The following is a 24,632-nucleotide window of genomic DNA, read 5'->3' as shown; positions in this document are numbered from 1 at the left end:
GCGATCACTGGAACGGAATGAGCTGTGTTTGGCTTAGCGTCCTGGACTGCCGTCTGGATTTCCAGACTCTGACATCCGGCTGCCACGCAAAGTGTGCGCGCCCCGTGTCAGGGACGTCTCTCGGACCGGGCCGTTCCTTTTCCTCGCCGGGGACCCGGAGCGTGGTGCCGGCCCTCTCTCCGGCAGCCAGCAGGCCTGCGCCCTCCCAGCCATCACAGGCCGGCCGTTTCTCCTTCGCTCCCGGCCACCATGGTCCCCGGCCGGCCCGCGGCGTTACCGCGTCTGCCTCCCCCAGCCTCCCGTCCGCCTGCTTCCCCGCGGCGGGTCACGCTGCCGCGAGCCCTCTGGGCGACACGACGGTGGCTTCCATGCACTGTACTCCGTCCCCTCCGCCTCTTGCCCTCCTCCACTGGTCGGGACGTGTTTCTTCAAAACCGCCTGCATCTTCCGCCCGGCTCCGCTCCTCTGTTTCCTTAGTTTGAAACGATGCTCTCGGAGGACTCTCATCCCTCCCTCCCTTCGGCGAATCTCTCAGAATTTACCTTTTCTGAAAGACTCACTGGCCATCCTGCTTCCATACGTCTTGCCCGCCCATTATGGTATCCCTCGTGTTCTTCGCTCTGGTTTCTGTGCACCACTCGCCATGACATATCCCAGCCACCACGCGTGTGTATTTACGCTCTGCTTGCGGGGCGCGTGTGCGTGTATTTGGATGTGCATGTGTGTGTGTCCTTATTCCTGACCCCCCCCCCCCCGCCCAAAACTAGAATATAAACTTGAGGCTAGAGCTTTCCTTTTCCTTTCTTCGCCAATATCTACAAGTTGCTAGCAGAGTCACATGCATACAGAAGTTGCTCAAAACGCTTGTCCATTGAACTCCTGAGTGTCCTAGTTACGTGGTAGCCTGGAGCAGTGTGACAGAGTCGTGCTCACACTTTTCTTCAGTGACGTCATTGTATCCCACATCTCATTCATGCACACAGTAGTCACACATTGAGGAAAGACCAAGAGCTTAGGGCTGTTCAGAATATGTTCCTTCCCCAGAGGAAGTTACAGCCAACTGGTATTTCTGGTTATGTAAATATTTATCAGACAGAGCCTGTCGTAATAAACGTAGCAACATTTAGTGAGCTTTGAGTAAAGATACAAGTTTATTTTTCCAAACAGCAGCACATCGACCCATAAAAAGTAAGAGTCTACAGAAAGTTAGGATGTGAAACAATTACATTAGTCACGTACTATGCCACCAGCCAAGTCACCACATCTTCTGTACGAGACCTCTTTAACGGCTGGGTCACTTGAATATCTCACGTATAGACATGCGCTTGGCATTGGTCGAAAGTATGCTGCATTATCACAATCACACGTATTACATGAAAACGACCCTGTTGATTGAATCACACATCAATGGCAGTAACATTCTGTAGTCTTAGAACGTGATACCCCCATTTTCACTGTGAGGAATTGATTTTCTTCAAGTGTCTGTTATGAGTTACTAACAAGTAGTAAACTCTCATTGTCAGTCTAGATTTTGTGCTCTAGGAGGTCAGCGACCACTCTGTGGTGCACCTGTTTCCCCCTGGCACTACCGAGTGAGTCCGCGTGTCAGTGGATCGCGGACTGGGACGTGCCTGTTTTTCGAGAGGTCGTTTAAAGAATGCGGTGGCGAGAGGCGGACAGCCTGTCTCCTGTGTACCCTCCCAGGTTCAGAGCTGCAGGGGGCTGGGATGCAGGGAGGGGCAAGGGAAGGAGAGTGTGTGAGGTGATGAATAACCCTGAGTAGCCCACTTAATTCGCCTCCGAGGCAAGGCTACCCGGGGAACAGAATCATCCAGCTGGTCAGGATGCTGTGTGGTTTCCACCCCTGAGACTTTATTCTGGAAATAATTTTCATCTGGCCCAGTACCTGCATATGTTGTTGTTCTGTTCACCCCCACATGAATCATCTTCAAAAATTAAAATGATCTGCTTTACCCATTCCCCCCAAAAAAGCATGCTTTGCTTCCCAATACTGTCGTTAGAGTCACTACACGTATCATTAAATGGCCAGCCGTCCTGCCCATCATCCGGCTTTGTTTTTAGGGGACCTTTGTGCTCTATTATTAATGGGTGATTTGTCTGAATGGTTGCAGACTACGGTGATTTGTAATCCCACTACAGAAAAAGCCATGCCTGCTTTCTCTGTGCTGGGTTTCCGGCACTAAGTGCTCTAGGTCTTGCTTCGAAGCGGATTTTGACAGTAGGAAAAATAATAGCCCCATTAACCTCTAACAGTTGTATAAAGGTTTAATAAAACACGAGGGATAATTGCCCCAATCTACTGTGTTCTATCATTAAACGTGGTAAGAGGGAGTTTTGCAATTGTGAAAGATCCTTGTTTTCTTAACAAATGTAGCACGAATCCCCACGTAGCACGAATATGCTAGATTTCATGAATTGCTTCATAAATCAGGTAAGTAAATTATGCTTGCAGTTTCTACATAGGCCTTTGTCACTGCAGGAACTCAAATATCTTTCAAAGTGTGGTGGGAACCCCAACTGCAGAGGGGAGTGCTGTCTGGAAACAGGGTAGGAACAGCGTCACTGGTAACTAGGAGGAGAAGAAGGTGGCTCATCAATTATTTAACACACCACTTACACAGATAATTGCTTAAGTAACCGGGAAAAAGAAAGGACCTATGAAAATATGTAAAATAAGATACAGCTTGATTGGATCAGAGACAGTTAAATGGTACTGTAACCCTAATAGGAAGTAAAATGCTTTTTCAGTGATTTCAGCGTACAATTATGGAGCGTAATTGATTAACTAAAGGGAAAAAAACTCACTTTGCAAAGCGACTGGAGAATGCGTTATTTTGTTTGAGAGAGCTCGCAGATGGCTGCAGCTCTGACAGGACAGGATGCATCGTAGCATTTCCGTCACTTGTTTTTTGAGAAGCCCAGCATGTCACATGTTGGGTTTGTGTTTTCATCAAACTTTATAAAACAACTTAACCTTCCAAAATAATTGGATGAGAACGGAGTGCCGAAGAACCGTAAGGCTCTGGAGCCTTGTGGGATTATTGGTGTTTGGGGGTCAGTACAGTTAAAATAATTCTAGCAGCAGTTAGAAGGAAGCACCTTTCTGTTGGCATTAAATTACCTTACATGATGGAATGTTTGCTAGTGAGTAACTTCCATCAGAAACTAAAGAGGAAGATAATTAATCATGGTAACTCCTTTATGAATTCAGTGAAAGCCCTCCATTTTACACATGAGGAAACTGAGTCCGTGAGTTAAATTAATTAGCCTCACGATAAAGACAGAAGAGCTGGAGCTAAAAATCAAGTACTCAGAACATCAAGGGGAATTCAGAAAAAAAAAAAAAAAAGAAAGAAATACACATCCCTGAAGCCCCATCATTTTATTTAAATCACATTTTGAAGGTGCCAGGAGGAAACAAAATATTTTCAGATTAAGTCCTTTGAGTGCGTATAACATTACAGAATCATGACATTACAACGGACTTCCAGTTTTTGGGGAGAAATCACTTTTCCCAGACTTGGTAACTTTGCCTCGCTGAATGAGAAATTTAGATAAATGAACTGATGTTGACCAAGCGGTGATTATGCTGATCATTTATGTTAATTTTAAGGAAGGCGATTAGCATGTTCAGTAACATGGAAAATACAAGAAGCAGCATAGGTACCGCATGTGTCTAGATTGATGGAGAAGTAGAAACACCCACCTTTCTTCAGTGATTCAGGGAAAGCCTGTTGGGAAGACATGGGCACATTCAGATTCGCTCCGGCGAACTCATGCCCTGCCGGTATTACAGGTGATCCTCCAAAGCCTCGAACATCTGTCATGTGCCCTACAGTGCCTTTGTAACATTTTACTTGTTGCCAGTCTCTCTTTTTGACTGTTTGTTTTGAAATAATGATAGATTCCCAGGAACTTGCAATAAAGTCTACAAGGAGCGCTTGTACCTTCACTGTTGTCCTGAATGGTAACATCTCCCCTGTCTGGAACGCAGTAGCGCAGTGGGTCCAGTGACTTGGGGACAGTCCACAGAACTGATTCAACTTCACCAGTTCACCTGTGTGTGTGTGCGCGTGCGTGCGCAGCTCCGTGCAGTCGTATCACGTCTGTGGGTTCTTGGAGCAACCGTGATCACGGTACAGAACCCCCTGTGAACAGCACATGTCTCTTCTCCACCTGTCACTTTGCTGTTTCAAGGGTATCTTGTTCATGGAGACATGAAGTGTGTAACCATTTGTGACCAGCATGTGCCGCTAGCACAACTTCCTTGCCATCCACCCAAGTGTTTGTATGTAAAGTTTGCTCCTTTTTCTTGCCGTGTGGTGGGTGTCCCATGGCTTCCCTGTACCCTGGGTTGTTCCTCCTTTGTCTCGTTGAAGGATGTTGGGTGTCTTTCTGATTTGGGGCTTTTAGGAACAAGATGCTAAGAATGGCTTTTGCATGAACACGGGTTTTTATGTCTCTTGGATAAATGCCAAGAAATGTAATTGCTGGGTCATACGTGACCTGTATGCATATGATATTTGCATGTATTGATTTATGAGAAATTGCCAGACCTATTTCCAGAGCACCTGTATCGTTTTATACCCTCACAAGCAGTGCATGTGTGAATCCATTTCCCAGGGGCCTCAGCAGCACTCGGTGTTAGGACTAACAACAACAACAACAACAACAACAACAACAAAATTGGCCATTCTGAGAAGTAGGCAGTGATATCTCATTATGGTCTTAATTTGCATTTCCTTAGTGGCCGATGATGTTGGAGATCACTTCACGTGCTCATCTGCCATCTGGGCACCTTCTCCAGTGACATGTTAGCCCACATAGTTCACCCACTTTCTGTTTGGAGTGTTTTGGTTGTTTGTTTGTTTTTCTTGTTGAGTTTTGAGGGTTTGTTATATATTCGAGATGCGCATCCTTCGTTACAAATGCAGTTTGCAAATATTTTCTCCCAAATGTTTTCATATTTTTCTGTCTTCAAAGGGCCTTTTGTAGAACCAGTCTCTGTCTCTGTCCCTCTCCTTCTCTAAGTTTTAGCTGATAGATTTCTGTCAAAAAAATAAATAAATAAATGAAGTAACTTCTGGTTTCTGCAGACACACACAGCGTGGACAAGAATAGCGGGCAGGTGGCTGCCCTGAATAGAAAAGGTGTGAGGCCCCATCCCCAGAACCCCATGACCTGTTGGGTCTTTCAGGCTGCTTGCAGTAGTAAATCCTGCAGCTTAAATGACCTATACATAGAAGGCCAAGAAACTGATGAAATGTCCTCATTCATAATCCCACAATTGATTGGATATTTTCATGGGGATTCAAAGGAATTATAATAATCTTAAAATTAAGGGAATTTAAGTTATGGAAATAAAGCTTACTTCAAATAATAAAGAGTAAAATATATTTTACAAATTCTTACTGATTTTTTTTTTCAAAATGTCCTATCTTTTACTTCTAGTTTGACCGTATATACTTAGGTTTGAAATGGACGATTTTTTTCCCTTACTCTGCTGTCTTGCCTGCAAAATGGAATAGCCTTACCATAAGTCATCAAAGAAATGTAGCGATGATATATTGACTTCAGAAGTGTTCACCAATTTTCTTTTGTTACAAATCCATCCCAAGTAATCATCACAGTAATTGAAGTAAATCAGGTAATTTAATCGCAGCAAATTATTATATTTTTTGATGTAATGCTTACTTGATCATATCCCTAGAATTCAGTGCATTTACATTATTTTTATAAAGAAGCAGCATATGGAGAGATGTGCTAAGTGGAAGTTTATGCCAGAGAAGGAAAATAAGTTGTGTTTTAAGATACATATGTGAAAATACATGGCAAATCAAGGAGATAAGCTAAGATTAACAAACTGGGTAATTAGTGAAGTGTTTTGCAGACAGAAAGAACCATATTTTGTAAGCATTGTGTGCTGCAATTATTATTAGAATGGTTGCAAGGAATTCAGTTTGCTTATTTAAATCACCTATTTTATAGTTTCATCTGTCAAACTGAAAGGCATATAAAACTGAATAAACCCTGTGACATCCAAACAAGATACTTTCATTATGTACCTGGGAAAACCTCAGCTTCAAGTAAACATTCAAGTTTGGTAATTAGCACGTAAGAAATTTTCCATACACCCCCAGCCCCAAGAAAATCTTTGCAGCTTTTTTTCTTGTGCAAATGCATGCATAAATGTTCCACAAACCTTTGTAGGTTTCTGACATTGGGAAGAGTGTTAGTTACAGCTCTGCATACTTCTCAGAAGGACTGACTCATCTGCAAAGAGGTAGAATAGAGTTAGAAGAATATCAAATGCATCAGGTAACTGTAATGATTACAGTTGTAATTTCTGTGAAATGAAAAAAGAATCCTATTGGAAAATGAAACGTTTGCTGATTGGGCTGTAATCCACCTGCAGCCGGCCATGTTGCATGTGCTCAGAATAGGGTGTAGATACCATCTATCCCACCCACCACCAAAGGGCCATTTTCCTTATGTTCAGTCACACAAAAATTATTTATGGCAGATTTTGACCCAATTTTAGTTTTTCATTGCCTGCTTTTTACATCACAGTGGCTTGCTAACACTTGCTTTAGTTGAATGAATAACTTCATTTCTGGTTTTCATTTGTTTTGTAAATGAAACAAACAAACAAACTAAAGTCTCTATTTTGGATGTTCTTGTAAAGTATACAAACATTTTTCTCCAGGATTATCATCTTTCAAAATAATATATATTTTTTAATCTGGTAACAAAACCAAATAAACAGACATGCTACTAATGTTATCCTCTGTATCTGTAAGCTCTAATTAGAATAATATAAAGCCAGACTTGTGTTTTTCATTGTTTTTATATTAACCTCACTGTATTAAAAGGCTTAGGTGGAATGTGCTTTGTTAAAATGAGGCTGAGTAGACCAGACAATTTGAGCAATCCTTTTTTATTTTTTGTTACTCAGCATTTGTTTTTGGGCATTAAGTGTTTTCGATAAAGGACATTAAGTTGCTAGTCCTGCATTATAGCACTATAATTAAGATCTTGCTTGTATTTGAAAGTCTTCAAAGGTTTGTTGCATCTATAAGACAGCTGTTTTTTTTTTTTTTGACAGTGTCCTAAAGGCCCTCTCTGCTTCTCCAATATCATTGTCTCCACCTTGGCAACAATCACACATGTACACCCACATGCACACACACACACACACACGCATGCACATTCCCAGACAAGGCCACGTGCCTTTTTCCGTGCTGATTAGTCTGTTATGAGTATCCTTTCTGCCTTGGCCCCCTCTGCTCTCCAAACTTCCCTTTCTCTTCTTTGAATAAGTTCCAGATCATCCTGTAAAACTGATGTGACACAGCGTCTTCTCTGCCCCTCTCTACACCCCCCCCAAGATGGCCAGGTAGCGTGCTGCTCAGGGCTACCAGTTCCCTCGGGCGCAGAAAGATCGGCACTTTGCGTGTAGCCTGCAAAGGCTCTGAGACCTGGTCCTAGGGTCTGTGCTGTGCTCCCTGCATTCCAAACGCATTTGTTCGTCTTCCCCCTCTGCCGCGCCTCGACTTGTGTTGAACTTGTAGCGCACCCGGCACTTGGCACGAGTCTGTTCGACCCACAGCCTGCTCTTCCCGTGTGTCATTCCTCAGGGGCGGCCAGGGGCGACATCCACCCCGTGGGGCCTTTCTTCCATCTCTGCCGCCGACTCCGTGATCGCAGGCTCTGTCTGGACCTCTGCTTCAACCCCAGACACATGCGTGCCGCTGTGTTCCCGACATGTGCCCTGCACACGCACCCGCTCCCTGGGTGTTCCACCGGGAGCCCTCCGCGCCTCCGCCCCCGCCCAGCCTCACACAGCCTGTCTGGGAGCAGTGGCAGCATCACCGCCTGAGGCGGCAGAGCCCCCACCTCCGCCCTGGGTCTGGGCCCCTTCTTGGTCGTGAACGTTTGTACCTTATCTGTGCTCACGTTCATCCAGGTCTCTGAGCCCCCACGTGCACTGGCGTATGCGCGCGCGCGCACACACACACACACACACACACACACACACACACACACACTTTCTCCCTCTGCCTCCAGTCCCCTTCCAGTTTTAGTTTTTTACCTCTGGTCATTATTTAGTAATTATACATATGTATGTATGTTATGTGTATGTGTATATATACATATATATATATATATATATATATATATATGCGTATGCTATGTTTGTACACATACATACATTTTGATGCATTTTAATGTTAACGCTCCCACTAGGATAGTACCGGAGACGTGGTGGAGACTCAGGGGATGTACATTGGATGAGCGAGTGAATGAATGATCTTCGTGTAGCTGTCTGCTCATCCAGCTGACAATAGCATCCTGTCCTCCACCACTCTCTCACTCAACACTGTAGCTAAGTTAGCCCACCTCACAGATGTAAGAAAAACGGTCCTCCTCTTTACCCTGTCTTATCACTTGTCTAGAATCTGTCAGTAATGAGAGATATTTGTCCATTTGTGTTTTTGTTTCCCCTAGAATAGAAGCTCCTTGATAAGAGGCCTTAGCTTGTGCTCGCTTGTCTGCCCAGAATGTGTGATGCCTGTCGTGGAATAAACGTTTGGTCAATAGTACTGATTTATCGACCGGGCGAGTTTACTCAGCACAGTATGTGGACTGGACTAGGTTACGATGTGTATCTACTGATACCTAGCTCTCTGTCGTCTATCTGCCATAGTCTCTGTGTACAATAAATGGATACTTGACCCCAGAGAAGAATTTTAATATTGTAAACCTTCTTTACATTAGATCAGCATTAATATCAGCTTTGGTGTTTTAAAGAAGGCAAATTCAAATGCTCACATGGCACATGGGATCACATATCTTTAAGAAATAAAGACCAAAGCACATGAGAGTCTTCAAGTTTCCAAAGGAGCACCTCTCTATCCCGCAGCAGTATTTTTGTGATGCACATTCAGGTCTGCAGGCCTCAAAATATCCTACTGGGGGAGGCATATGGGCCATGAGTCAGACTTTCCAGGTTTTCCTCGGGAGAGTTCGTTCTCTGAAATGTTTATTCAAGTGTAAATGTCAGGTGGCTCTGGGTCAGATGCGGTACGTTGGAGCTGACAAGTCCATAAAGAGCATTTTACCTGAGCCCCTTTCTTTGGGGACATGGTGGCCTCGAAGTGGCAGAGATCACAGAAATCCCACCGGTGCAAGGCAGACAGCATGGGCAGGGTGTGAAGGGGTGTGCCCCAGGGCACTGAGACGTGAAGGGTGTAAAAATCGGAAGCGAGAAGAAACAACTTAGTGCGATGTTCACAGCAGTAAGTAGCTACAGCAGGAGCCGCCGGATGTCTAAGAGACTCTTAATGGAATGAATTGCGAAGTCGATGTGAGGTCTGATCCGGATGGAGCCTGGCCACCCACAGGTAGCGATCCACTTGTTAGTGAGTGCGCCTGGGTCCCAGCAGCCAGCTCAGGGCCTGGGTGGCCATGGCCACGCCAGAGAAGCGGAGGAGGGATGAATGAAAGGTGACCTCAGAACGCACCTTCAAAGGGAACGTGCTGGGTCCTGAAGCCACGCAAGTTACAGATTCAGATTCTTCGCAGCAGTGTTCAAGTTACATACTCTGTCCTGTCATTTGTTGTTTTATCACAAAACTGCCTCATATATTTCTTAAACCAAGAGGAATTATTACAAATAAGATAAAGTTGAGCTAATTTCTTCATTTCTGAAATAGTGATGATAGTACTTGCCTTGTTAGACCATTTTGACCATTTATCACTCTTCATATAAAACACTTACCCCAGTGCCTGACACAGTGGGCACTTGGTGACCATACCTGTAGATTCTATTTGTGTTTCTTAGGACAGAAACCACACTGTGGGCACTGATCGTACTTACTGACCATATAGAAGTGTTTCTACTCTCAACTTCATCCGAGTAGATCACGAACATTTTACTTTGAAATACCAATTTTGAAATGCCCTGCGAAGTTATAAACTACACACCGTAAGTTCCTAACCTTCTCTCTATTGAAACAGATGTGATAAGTGATGTTCCCATGTGTGATCCAGAAGAGAAGTCACAGAGGTATCAAGATACTGAGCCTCAGCCCTCGGCACCCTCCCCGTGCACACCCCCCCACATGCACACACACACATACACGCGCACACACATAATGTGTCTGACTTCTGTTTTATTTGGATGTGATATTTATTTAGTTTTTTTAAGTTTTTTAAGTTTATATATTGAGAGAGAGAGACAGAGGAGAGAGAGAGAGAGAGAAAACCTGTGCACACAAGAGGGGGAGGAGCACAGAAAAGGAGAGAGAGAGAATCCCAAGCAGGATCCATGCTGTCAGCACAGAGCCTGACAGGGGGCTTGAACTCACCAACCATGAAATCGTGACCTGGGGCGAAAGAAATCAAGAGTCAGATGCTTAACTGACTGAGCCACCCAGGTGCCCCCTCCCCCCTTTTTTAAAAGGGATGTGATATTTATTTTTAAAAATTTTTCTATGTGAGTAAATCACCTACTTAATGGCCTCAAAATACGTAGTTTGCAAAATAAAAATAGGGCTATTTTATTTATTTTTTTGAAATTGAACTGCATCGTGTAATAAGAAAGCATGGTAAAGGTCCCTCGGCGTAAGCCGTGGCCCAGGTGAGATGAGTTTCTGGCTGTAATTCCCAGTTCGCTTTCACACAGCTCCACTCACCTCTCAACAGAAAGTAGGCAAATAAAATCCATGTTGAGATGAGCAGTGATGTTATCACAGGGATGACCTTGAATCAAATCTGGCTAATCTCAAAGCTTGCAAATGTTGGTTAGTTTGGGTGTGTGGTTACTGACAGCCTGTTCGGAAGGCATCCCTGACCTGATTCAGACAGTCACTGTGCGGGGTCCCTAGTGGAAAACCCCTAATCACCACTGTAACAGTCTGTCCACAGGCTGTAGAAAGGTGTTCTTGAATGTTTCATCCAAGCCTAGCAAATTTGAGGTTTGTGTTTTAAGTTTACATTAGTGTATGTTTCCTAATGCAAGAACTCCACTTACCCTCCTTCCCACTACACTAAAATGTTATGTATAGTATATTAGTACTTGGCGTTGATATATTATAGCACCCTTATTATTTAATTGCTCATTTTGAGTATTTGCAACCTTATTTAATTTTATCCGTGTAGAATGCTGGAGCAAATAATCTCTTTCAGAGATCCTGGGATTTCTTTTCTTTTTTTTAGCTGATTGATGAGGAATTATTGTTCCTGCAGTGACTGGGTAGTGACTGTGCCAGAGACACTTCATGTCACTGGCCCTCTGGGATGAACTATCCTCCACTGGATGTGAGGGAGATAGATATTCAGTGGGAAATGGCTTCTTTCTGAGAAGAAAAGTGAAATGGTATAAAGTGAGAGCACAATGCTTGGCCATCTGGAAGAAACAATCTATAACTACTTCTAATGTCTTGCCATACACTTTTTTCCTAAATGTTTTATCCAAAGGAGATGCTGGCATTTCAAATGGCATAAGCTAGTGTAATATGTGGGAAGGGCAATGCAAGAGTTAACTAGATCATTTTGGGGGTGGGGTCTTACTCTTTGGCTAGTTTTACCTCTCTGGCACTGAACTTAAAACATTCTGTGATTGGCTGGGGCGCCTGGGCGGCTCAGTCGGTTAAGTGTCTGACTTCAGCTCGGGTCATGATCTCACGGTGTATGGGTTCGAGCCCCGCGTCAGGCTGTGTGCTGACAGTTTGGATTCTGTCTCCCTCTCTGTCTGCCCCTCCCCCACTCGTGCTCTCTGTCTCTCAAAAAATGAGTAAACGTTAAAAAAAATAAAAAATCTGTGATTGACTTAAGGATAATCGTGAAGGAGTAAAGAGGCATGGAAGGGGGAGGGAAGGTCTACAGCTCCCAGAAACTCATTACATGTGCCCCAAAATCATGTCGGAGCACAGATCCTACAGTTTAAACCGGAGTGTGGAGTTGTTTGATTGTTATTTTCTCATTGTACGGGTGGGTTAGGAATGGTTATATTAGTCACATTTTTACTAAGATGGTCCTTAAAATGCACCATATAATATTAACACATAGTGTATGGTCCACAATTAAGGTGAGATAACACTTTTTAAGTTGACAGTATTTCACTCATTGGATTATTTAACACTAACCTATTTACTGTGGATAATTGTGAATATACAGAAGAGTGGAGAGAGCTGTAAAGAGAACCGCTGTGTTCTCCATTCCGTCATTTGTATTTTATCTGTTCACATTCTCATAGTCCCCCCTCCCCCCTCCAGGTATCTTAAAGCAAATACCAGACATCACATTATTTTATTTGTAAATAGTTAACATATAGAAGTGTGTAGAAGGGTAGATACATAGACAGTCTGGCATACCTTTTACATAAAGCATGAGGATAGTACACTTTTAAAACACCAAACAAAATTGAATTTATTAATTTCTTAATATGTTTATTTCTTCAGAGTTGTCCCAATTTATCTTTTTAAATTTTTTAAAATATTTATGTATTTTTGAGAGAGAGAGACAGAGAGACAGAGACAGAGAGACACAGACAGAGCATGAGCGGGGGAGGGGCAAAGAGAGAGGGAGACACAGAATCTGAAGCAGGCTCCAGGCTCCGAGCTGTCAGCACAGAGCCCGACGCAGGGCTCAAATTCACAAACTGCAAGGTCATGACGTGAGCTGAAGTCAGACACTTAGCCAACTGAGCCACCCAGGCGCCCCCCCCCCCCATTATCTTTAATCTGTGGTTTGTATAAATCAGGATCTCAAGTGTCTACACTCTGTATCTGATTACTGTGCATCGCCTGCTTAGGAATTTTAATCTCTTTTTCTCTCCTACGTCTGTGCTCTTCTTAGTTTTTCCAGTACCCTTCACAAATTTTTAAAGGAGGGCTTTAGTTCAGAGACTGTTTCACATGGTTGATATTTTCAGTATCACAAGGATTATACCCCTAGCCTTTTGTTTGTTTATTTCATTCCTGTCTCTTTTTATTTTGCTTTTGGACCAATAAGCAGTTTTAGAACAACTTGAATAAAAATCCCCTTCACATTATATTTTTAAAACTCAGTTTGGGAGCTAACTTCAAGTTTAGTTATGCTATTTAGAAAGGAGCTAATTGAAATAAATAAACAGTATTAGTGAAGATTCTCTTATGAGCTGACATGCGTTTCTGTTTACATCTGCATTGCTAATCTCTATATTTGTTTACTTTTTCTTTGGTGTTGTTTTCCTTGGTTGTCATTTTGTAATTAATAAACAGTTATTTAAGGAAAGTTTTAGGTCATGGAACAATTGTGTGGAAAAATACAGAGAGTTCCCACGTCATCGCACCCCCACCTCCCTCCAAACACACATGCAACCTCTTCCGTCATTACCAGCCCTCTCTGGAGCGGTACTTTTGTTATAACTTACAAATCAACATGGCACCCCATTATCAACCCAAGTCCATAGTTTTGTTTGTTTGTTTGTTTGTTTTTTTAATTTATTTTTGAGATAGAGACAGAGCATGAGCAGGGGAGGGGCAGAGAGAGAGGGAGGGAGACACAGAATCTGAAGCAGGCTCCAGGCTGTGAGCTATCAGCACAGAGCCCTACGAGGGGCTTGAACTCACAGACTGTGAGATCATGACCTGAACTGAAGTTGGATACCCAACCGACTGAGCCACCAGGCGCCCCCTGCAAGTCCATAGTTGACAGTACAGTTTACTCTTGGTGTTGTGTATGCTGTATATCTGAATAATGACATTGTCAAGTAGCTGCCACTATAGTTCATACAGAATAGTTTCATTGCCATAAAAACTGTTCTCCACTTGTTTATCCCTCCTCTCCCCACTAACCCCTGAAAAACACGGGTCCTTTTACTCGTTATATTTTTACCTTTTCCAGAATGTCATATAGTTGAAATCATACAGTATGTAGCCTTTTCAAATTGTCTCATTTCACTTGGTAACATGCAAGTTTTTCCCCTGTCTTTTCATGGCTTGATGGCTCATTTGTTTTTAGTGCTGAATAATATTCTCTTGTCTGAAATGACTACAGTTTATCCATCATCTTTTGAAGGACGTCTTCTTTCCTTCCAAGTTTTAGCAGTTATGAATAAAGTTGCTGCTAAAATCCACATGCAGGTTTTTGTGTGGACATGTTTTCAACTCCTTTGGGTAAATACTGAGGAGTGTGGTTGCTGGATCTTAGAATATGCTTGGTTTTGTAAGATACCGCCCAAATGTCTTCCACAATGGCTGCGCCATTTTGCATTCCCAACAGTGAACGAGAGTTCTTGTTACTGTACATCCTCGTTGGTATTAGGTGTTATGGGCATTCTGCATGTTGCTCGTTGTAATGGGCACATAATAGTATCTCGTTGTTTAATTGACATTTTCTTGGAGTGTCTTTTCCTATGCTTGTTTGCCACCTGTGTATCTTTGGTGAGATGCCAGTCCAGGGTTTTTGCTCATTTTAATTGGTTTGTCTGTTTTCTTATTGTTGAGTTTTCAGAGTCTTTGTATATTTTGAATAAAAGTTCTTCATCAGATATATATTTTGCAAATATTATCCTCCCATCTGTGGCTCGCCTTCTAATTCTTTTAACGTGTCACAGGGCAGAAGTTTTTAACTTTTATAAAGTCCACCTTCTCAACTTTTTTAATAGATCATACCAATATTGTGGCATTTAAAAAGTCATTGCAAGATGCAGGGTCTCTTAGATTTTCTCCTGTTGCCTTCTGGGTATTGTATACTTTTGCATATTACATTTAGGTCTGTAATCCATGTTGAGTTAATTTTTGCAAAGGATGTGGGATCTGTGTTTAGATTCAGTGTTTTCCGTGTGTACGTCTAGTTGTTGAGCACCGTCTGCTGAAAGGTCTGTCTTTTCTGCATTGAATTGCCTCTGCTCCTTTGTCAAACAGAAATCAGTTGACTATATTTGTGGGTCTGTCTTGGGTCTCTCTGTTCTGTTCCATTTTATCTGTCAGTTTGGCCAGTATGGAGCTGTCTTGATTACTATAGCTTTATAGTAATCTCCATTTTTATAGCATGTCAGAATCTGTACCATGCTACAGTTTCACCCAGAATGCTTAAAATATAAGTTATTCCTTAAATTGAGAAGTCTGGACCTAGGGACATCTTGTAGGAGTGACACTAAATTTCAATTCACTGGACAGTCTAGAATTTATATGTTTTTTTCCAAGTGGGCTTTTAAAAAAACGTTTATTTTTTTCAGGGGCACCTGGGTGGCTCAGTCAGTTAAGTGTCTGACTTTGTCTCAGACCATGATGTCACAGTTTGTGAGTTCGAACCCTACATGGGGGCTCTGTGTTGATGGTGTAGAGCCTGCTTGGGATTCTCTCTCTCCCTGTCTCTCTCTGCCCCTCCTAGGCTCATGTGCATGTGTGCACTCTCTCTCAAAATAAATAAACTTAAAAAAAATAAAGTGCTAAATGTTAATTTATTTTTATTTTTTTGAGAGAGAGAGAGAGAGGGAGGAGGGGAGCAGAGAGAGAAGGGGACAGAGGATCTGAAGTGGGCTTTGTACTAAGAGTAGAGAGAGCCTGATACAGAGTTCGAACTCACAACCGTGAGATCATGACCTGAGCTGAAGTCGGACACTCAGCCAACTGAGCCACCCAGGTACCCCCTGCCCTGGGGTCTTTTTTCCCCAACATCTCTCACTTTGTATATGATAATTATAGATGATTACTAATATTTATTAGGCACGTGTAAGAAAGTTTTACACATATTAGAAAAAATAGTTTTTATTATCCTTCTGGACAGTAATTATTATTGCCTTTTATGTGAAGGAACCAGGCTCCAAATTCACTTAGCAGATGCAAGGTCTAATATCTGTGTGTCAAGCACTTCTACAAAGTACATTATCCCCTTTTCGTAAGGATCACTAGATGACTAAACTTCCTACTGGCATTTATAAGAGATTTTTTTGAGACTTACCACATTTAAAATTGGTGCTTTATATTTTGTTATATTCCATTTCAAAATAAGAGAGGCAGTATTTGTAATTTTGGATAAAAATGTGTTATTGTGTCCATTCACCATTCATGCAACACAAATTTATTCTGGCCAGTTTGTGTCCAGCACTCTTATGTACTTTAGTTGTATTTAAATACAAGGTATTGAAATACTTCAAAACAGTTCAAACAAACTCAGTGTTCAACGGCCTGAACGCACTGAACATCTTTGTAAGCAAAAAGCAGCAGCAGCACTGAGCCAAGAAATCACTAAAATTTGATCCTAAATTTTTTCATATTTAGAAGGGAGAAGTCTTTAAATTCAGATAATCAGAGAAAACAGGTGGAAGAGAAAGAAGAGAGAGAAGGTGGGGAATTGCTGAAAGCTGTTTGCTCAGCACCTTGGTGAGGGACACTCAGTCCTGACCGTGGAGGACAGTTATGGACACGACGCCCACACTGTCTTTTCCTCTCTGGAGAGATTTCAGTGGAGCAAAGATTAATTATTTTTACACGTAGAACTTTGCCATAACCCAGGGTCCCAGTGTCTTCAAGAGAGCTGCTTGTTTCCAGTGACCGTCAGCCATTAATTAGGGAAACAGGGCACAGGCAGTCACTGGCCTGTGGCTTTCAGAGCAAACTATAAACGGTGCTCTGTACTGGCTGGACTCACCTCAGAGACCGGTTTATTCAAAGTAGAAGAAAAATAGCTTTTCCACTGAGAAGATCTGCAAGAAAATGGAGAAAATAAAATTGAGAAGAGTTATTTTTCGTATAGATTTCTCAATAACGACTGTACTTTCATACTCTTAAAGGTCAGCTTCATGGCCTTAAATTAGAAATAGAGTGGATTTCCTTTAGTATGGCTTCCCTGTTCGCCCTACCCTGAAATGATAAAGATACAGATGGTCTTATCCCGTCTATGAACAGGTGACTGTTTCCTTTCTCCTCTCATACGTGGGGTCACCGCATACTTTCTTGTCCAGACCGGTGCTGTCCATAACACCAGCTCTAAATTGGGGCCTTTCCTGGATGTAAGGTCCCCTACACTGCACCAGAGGTGATTCAAGGAGAGAAGCAGGATTATGTCACATTTATGGTCATGGCTTTACATTTGTGTAGGATCCTGTATTCATTGGATGCGGACTGGGTATTTTATGTTGGATTCTGTAACGTGCTTCAGCATCACTCGTTACCCCCGCCCCCATTTCACTGTATCCTTCATGGCCTCGTATGTTTAAATGAACTTCTGTGTGGATGTGGAACAGGCACTTGTTCAGGAATGTCTGGCTAGATCACCACATGGAAGGAAGGAAGCCAGAAGCTGATCCTCTGATTTATGTGGTTTCACTTCTCTATTTTGCAAAAGTGAAAACAAGCTTAGATGTCTGGAGGTCCTTCCCTGAGGTCACGCTGCTGCCTGTGAACGACAGATCTTTCAACGGCACCTTCTCAGAGTGTACCCAGACTGCTGGCGTTATCTACGATGCCAAGAACTCGATGGATGAGCCATACTGTGATTTTACAGACAGCCCAAGCTTAGCATCACGTGATGATTTGATGATATGTAGAACAGTTCTAAGGAATTTCTACAGTCAAAAAAACAATTACGCTGCCGAGTCCTTAAATTAAACATAGTGCATGAAGTTAGCCCTAAGGCAACTTTATTTCGTAGCCATCCTTTTGGGAAAAAAGAAAAAAAAAAGATTAATGGATTCACTTTTCCAAGTCAGGATCTGATTATATCAATGTTTTACTCCAAAACAGTAGAATCAAAATAGTGATTCCCAAAGTCCACCATTATTTTTCTATAATGAAACCAGCAAATTGATATATAGTCAATGTATCTCTTATTTTTTACTTCAAGAAGTAGGCTTAAATTATGTTGATCTTTATGTTGATACATGTATATATTGTGAAATAATTACTATAATAAGGTTATAGTTAATGCCTTCATCACCTCACATAATTACCTTTTTTTTTTTTTTTTGTGGGGGAGAATGGTGAGAACATTTAAGATTTATTTTCTTAGCAATTTTCAAGAATATAATCCAGTACTGTTAACTATCCATTCCATACATTAGCTTCCCAGAACCTGTTCATGTTATAACTGAAGGTTTGCACCTTCTGACCCAGTCTTTCTGGGACTGTTTCCCCCACCCCTTTTCCCTGGTGATCATCATTCCGCTCTGTGCTATGAGTTAAGCTGTTTTAGTTTCCCTGTATAAGTGAAACTGTACCGTAGTTTTCTTTCTCTGTCTGACTGGTTTCACTCAAGCATAATGCCCTTGAGGTCCGTCCATGTTGTTGCAAATGGTAGGATCTCCTTCTTACTCATGGCTGCATGATATTCCACCGTAAATATAAACCCCAGCTTCTTTGTCCACATGTCCATTGACGGACACGTGGGTTGTTTGTGTCTTGGGTTTTGTAAGTAGGACTGCAGCGAACATCGGAGTGCAGATACCTCTTTAGATAGTGATGCTGTTTCCCTTGGATATATACTCAGAATGGGATTGTCTAATCATATGGTTGTATTCTTAATTGTCTTGAGGAACCTCCATAAAACAGTATGGAGGTCAACCATATGTTGACCGTTCTAAGTGGAGCTTGTCTGAATCTTGAAATGTTGGTTCCAAAATGAACTTATTGCTGCACTTTATTCCAGAGACAGCTTAAGGGGTAAAATGTGGCCATGTTATGCTACAGATTCAAATAGAAAATTTAGAACTGCATAACGTACATAGAAATGGTGAATATAATAACTGCTTTGATGGAAATACTACAGCATTTGGAATATTATCTGTGGCGTTCAGAGTAAGGGTGACTCTGCCTAGCTGCAGTAATGTGATGACGATTTTACCTTCTGTATTATTATCCCAAGTTGGGTTCCCAGGAGAACAAGGTACAGGGATAGGAGAGTGCAGTCTGACTTGGATGGCACGTACAGAAGATAAAATGTGTGCGCATCATTGGCAAGCAAAGACAAATCCCAAAATCTGCATATAAATAGGAATGTTAAGTACCAAAGAATAATTCAGATGAAAAAAATACTTGAAGTTGCTGATTTTCCATATTTAGAACAAGCCATCATTAAATTAAAATAGAGAAAACTTTATCCATTTGGTGTTAATCTGTTAATTCAAACATGTTCTCATGAGTTTAGGTCATGCTTTTCCTCCACATCAACCAAGAACTTCACATCATCGCAAATTTTCTAAAACTTAATATTCTGAGACACATTGTAAATAAATAATAACATTAAATAGAACCAAGACTACTAGCCTACAATTCATGAATATCCCTTATGTCTTAAAAATTCTGGCCAAATATTTTGATAACGAGGTAAAACAAAGCCGATACGGTTTTACTGGGGAGCCGTGAATTCGAAATCTGAAGACCCAGGTTTGAATCTAAACCACTAGTTGCAAGGACTCTGGCAAATCGTTGAACTGCTTTGTCTCAACTCCTTCACGTGGAAAAGGGATGATAACTCCACAAAATAATTATAGGAATTAAATTGAAAGAATATGGAAATGTTTTCAGTAGAAGAAAGACCAGGCACAAAAATGATACTCAGAAAAGTGCTTTAAAGCTATTTCATTTTTTTCCCACTAAAACTAATCCCTCACCACGGCGCCGAAGTGCCCCCAGTGTGGGAGAGTGCTGAGAGCGCACGTGGCGCTGCTCCAGAAATGGTGGGCTTATAATTCTGAATTCCCCTTAGGCAGATAGTTTCACACCATTGTGTGTAATTGCTTTAGCAGAGAAGCCGTGACGACTCGGTGCCCAGAAGAAATAGCTTATTGGTTATTTTGTGGAAGATTGGTTGTGAGACAAAATGAAAGAGGTCTATCTGCGCTGGTCCTTCCTCACCAGGGACACAGGTTCGTCCCCTGGGTCACCAGCGTCAAATGGTCACAAAGTGCTTCACAAAGAGGTACACACCCAGTGGAGAGTTTTGTTTGATGTATTGATCCAACTTTCCTGTCTCTCCAATCCATTCCCCTCTTTTTTGGTCCCATAGAGAGTTGTTTGGGGAGATGCCATTTGATGATGGCATAAAAATAAGGGATTGGAGGAGCACCTGGGTGGCTCAGTGCATTAAGCATCCTGCTTCAGCTCAGGTCACGATCTCACGGTTCATGAGTTTGAGCACCCCCCCCCCCCCCGCGTTGGGCTCTGTGCTGACAGCTGGGAACCTGGAGCCTGCTTCGGATTCTGGGTCTCCCTCTTTCTCTGCCTCTCCCCCACTTGTGCTCTTTCTCTCTCAAAAATAAATAAATGTAGTTAAAAAGTTTTAAAATCATAAGGGATTGGATAAAGCAAGGTTGTTCTGAGTTAGAGAATTTAATGGAAATACTGAGTTTTGCGTGATCCGCTAGTTTAAGAAATATGCATATATTATATGAATAGAGGTTCACATTTCAGTTTGACAAAGATCAGTGCTGTTTTTATTAGGACAGACTTCCACAACACACAGGTGGATGTTCCTCGGCCTGGCCCCCAGACCCCCAGGTGATAGAATCCCTTTTGTGTAAACAGCAGGGGGTTCCGCTTGGGAAGATGTTTCTAAGCAGAGGTGGCCCAACAGTCTCCAGCTTGCTTTAGTCAGGGGCATCTCCAAAGCATCGCTGCTACTTCCTGAGCCTGGTCACCATGGTGACGCTGGGGCAGTGCCTGAACTTCCTTCTCCTGGGTCTTGGCTGGAGCTCAGATGGGTGCACTGGCCTCTGCCCTCCAACTCTTATTATAGGATCCTTGACAGTTTTTATTTGTTTTACACTGGTCTTGGGCAGGGTGTGTGTGTGTCGGGGGGGGGGGTACATAATTGTGTGTCTTTGCAAGAGTCCCTCGAAAAAAGCCCTGGATGATTACTAAGTCTCTTTATTACATGAATAATTAGCTTAAAAGATAACTTTTCTGGGGGAGAAATATTAGATGCACACGGTTAATCTTATACTTTTAAAGAGTGATTTTCTTATGTTTATTTGTATGGCATTTATGTACCCATTTTGGTTATCTCACGGTTGATGGAAATGTATTCTCACCTTTAGGATATTGATTTTGATTAACGTACCATCCCCAAGTATAGGTACCTAATCCCACGACTCGTGACCTGACCCAACCTCCTCAGGAAGCAGATTCCCTACATAGTGCACGATGTGAGTTATTTGGGGGGGATGGGGGGGGTGTTTGTCCCATTAGTATATATTTAAATCCATGGGCTTCTGAAATAAAAGTTTTGCAAACACTTTATGAAATTTGATGTAATATAAAATGAAATAACTTCTGTATGGCTAACGTTAGCATATATTGAGTGCCTAGGATGTCCCAAGCGTGTTGGGTAGAGCATTGGTTTTTATCTATTCTAACAACAAACCTGCCTCACAGACCTAACCCTTCAGGAAAGAACATTAAGTTAACTGACTTGCCCCAGGGTAACATAGCTGGTAAGTGCTTCGGGCCAAGGATCAAAACATCATCCTCTGACTCTGCAGCTGCTGTTTATTTCAATACATAATGCAGTGTAGATAAAGGAGGAAAACACTATAAAATCTAGCAGAAGGAAATAAATGAGTTATTTCAGGTGTAGCTAAGGCAAAAGGGAAAATGAAATGTGTCATCGTGAATGTGTGAAAACAAGCATTCAAAATCATCCAGACAAACTTTTTTTTAGAGCTCAAACCTAATTTACTTCCTGGTTTCTCAAGCTGTATCAGAATATATAAATATATTAAGAGATACAGGTGCTAATCAAATGAATATTCCTTATGTCTATATTTGTCACCAGTGATAAAATGCTGAAGTCAGAGTGGGGGTAGATGATTACCCTGTCTATTTAGGGAAGTTGGCAGGCAGTGGGCCTGAGGGAATAACGGTCCGTGACTTTACTTCCAGCGACAGGTCACTGAGAGAGAACAGGCTCACGTAACGAAAGGTCGCGTTAGACCAGCCACATGCGAAAACACTGCTGTCTTAGACAGCTTGGGCCGCTTTAATAAAGCACCATCAACTGGTGGCTTAAGCAACAGGCGTTCATTTCTTACTGTTCTGCCGGCAGGGAAATCCTACATCAAGGTGCTGGCAGATTCAGTTCCTGGCAAGGGCTGTCTCTCTTCTTGACTTCGGTGGCAGCCTTGTCACCGTCTCCCCAGGCAATGAGGTGAGAGGGCTGTGGCCTGTCCGTCTTCTTGTGGGGACACTAATCCCAATACGGGCCGCATCCTCGCGACCTCATCCAACCCTGCTGCACCTCCAAATCACGCTGGAGCTTAGGGCTTCGACATGTCAATTTGTGGACGTGCAGACATTGAGGCCATGGCACCACCTCCTCTTGGCTTCGTGGTCTTTCCGCCCAAGTCTCCATTTGAACAGAGAAACCAAAGAAAATAGCGCCCAAACTCGACCTTTATCGAGTACCTCTTGGGGATACAGGCAAGGGTAGGGTATATAGCCTGCAAAGACCTGTCAAATGGTGTCATTTCCCCGAGGAGTGAGGGAGCCAGACCCAGGCCAGGTCGAGGCTGTGCCATGGGTCCTGTGGTGGCCGGAGGCAGCGGTCCGTCCTTGCGCCTTGCTTGGGGGAGGGGGGAGAAGGGAGCCCGCTGCAGAAGCCCGTGGAGAACACCGCGCTGGGACAGACTCCGGGCAGGCCGCGAGGAGAGGCGGCGGTGTGTCTTCCACGAGGCGGTTCGCGGCAGAAGGTGTCTCCCAAGTTACAGAAAGACGGGCGTCTTCGGCACGTCTGCATCCCCCCGGGCGTCGAGAACCTTCTGTGTAGACTTTCTTAACCCTTAGGATTCTGGCCTGTTTCCGTTTCCTGCCTGCACAGCCTTGAGAGGTCAAGCACTGCATGCCTTCGCTCTCTTTGAGGTTGTAAAAACGGGCTCCCTGTCGATTGGCCCTACAACAGTCCTTTCCCACTCTTCTGGCCTGTGAGGTGTCCTGGGAACTTCACCCTTGTTTTGGAATCAGTTCCGCCTCTTTGGGAACCTTGTTTACCTTTCAGTTTCAGAAGAGTAACACCATCAAGAACGGCCAGGGCTGCTGAGCCAGCAGGACTGGGGCTCCGTCCCTGCCTCCTTCCCTGCTGGCTGTATGCCCAGCACCGGCGAATCTTCTCCACTCTGTTTCCTTATCCGTGAAGTGGGAATAACACTACTGAATATCTGCAGTTACTATGGCATTAAGTAAGACACTGTTTTGACAATACTTAGCCTAGTGCCGGACACATAGTAAGCATTTAATTAGTAATAGTATTACATTAGCCTGTGAATCACGTACACTGCCGGGTATATTTAACACTAACCTTTATTTTTTGCCTTTTATAATATCATAATGGTAACAGCCATGACAGCATCTTCTATTTAAAAATCTCTGATTTCATACAGACCTGCTTAGAAAGTGATAGATTCTCCTCAGCTGGTGTCAATCTCTTAACCTACTGCATAATATAGGATATTTTACATCCTATTCAAAGAATGGTATCTATATCCACATTCAGAGAATGTGGCATTTTTGCTGAATTATCAGCTTGCAATAAATTAACATGGGTTACACATAACTAGCAGAATGAAGCCAACCATATTACAATCTGACTTGACATTATTGAAGACTTAAAGACACTTCAGGGTCGTATATTGTGTCAGAATCTTCATTATGAATGCCAGGCAGTATGACACAATGGCAGCGTGAAGACTCCCTGATGACAGCATGGGCCACACCCATGGCTACTGCCCATGTTTGTGCCTTTATTCTCAGGAGAATAGCTCCAATTTCCCTGCAGACTAAAATCCAATACTCCTATTATGCAGCAGGCTGGCTGATTGGGTGTAAGTTAAAAATAACTCACACCATAAATGCTTTATGTATAAGTTGGCTGTGCCCCCTAGGTCGAGAGAGCTCAGTTATTCAAGTTAAAATTAACTTCTGAATCAAGTATGTGCATACTGAGAGGGCAGGCTCTTTGTGAAATATCGAAGATGTGAATGCTTTTCCTGTAAAATGTTTGTGAACGTTGCAGTTGGGTCGGTTGTTAAACAAGTGCCTGCTTGTCATGAGGCAGGAGCCAAGTTGTGCCTGGAGAATCAGGAGAGATGATGCTACTTCTCCAAATGCTTTCATCCCATATTCTTGCTGAGTAATTGTCTTATACTCAATCATGAAATTGTGTCTCCCTTGTTCAGCCCCTGCCTCATTTTCAATGCACCTGTTAGGCTGGATTATAGAGGATACAGACTTGGCATGGAGAAAGGCATTCAGTGGAAATGCACGTAGGAATATTTATTCTGGCTCAGATACACATGACCTGTGTGACTGAATGGTTATCTTCTCTCTATCTGAGGCTTTCCAGGCAAGAGTCAAAAGCCTGTTTGTCTAATAGTGCAAGAATTTTCTTTAATCTCTTCCTTCTCTATGCTAATTAATTGATGCATTTACTGTGAATTCAGTAAATACTTACTGAAAGTCTACAAAATAGTATACTGTTAAAGCTCACACTCTAGAGGGAAAGAAAACTAATCATTAAATAAATAAGTAAATAAAAACATGATGTGTGTTTGTTAGAATTACAAGGAGGTATAAGAATAAACAGGGAAAAGAAATCATGGACTCGCTTTGGGGTGGGAGTTTAGAGAAAGC

The 24,632-nt window shown here is 42.6% G+C and overlaps 1 protein-coding gene and 1 long non-coding RNA gene across 5 annotated transcripts in view; one reads left to right on the top strand and one right to left on the bottom strand.

Annotated features, from left to right (window-relative positions):
- The window catches only part of CSMD1 (CUB and Sushi multiple domains 1), a 2,016,427-nt gene that overhangs the window by 1,344,392 nt on the left and 647,403 nt on the right, over positions 1-24,632 (top strand). The gene's annotated exons all lie outside the window — the stretch shown is intronic.
- On the bottom strand, positions 3,389-23,617 carry LOC109498686. Of its 2 annotated transcripts, none has more exons than XR_006597305.1 (4): positions 23,302-23,617; positions 16,663-16,717; positions 6,224-6,294; positions 3,389-5,069 (listed from the first exon to the last, which is right to left on the bottom strand). It is a non-coding gene; the product is annotated as an uncharacterized LOC109498686 (long non-coding RNA). The 2 variants fall into 2 exon arrangements; XR_002741570.2 differs by having other exon boundaries at positions 23,386-23,617.

Source organism: Felis catus, chromosome B1 (assembly GCF_018350175.1).
Source record: "Felis catus isolate Fca126 chromosome B1, F.catus_Fca126_mat1.0, whole genome shotgun sequence".
In the NCBI taxonomy this organism is placed as follows: Eukaryota; Metazoa; Chordata; class Mammalia; order Carnivora; family Felidae; genus Felis; species Felis catus.
This window is presented reverse-complemented; position numbering and strand designations above follow the sequence as displayed.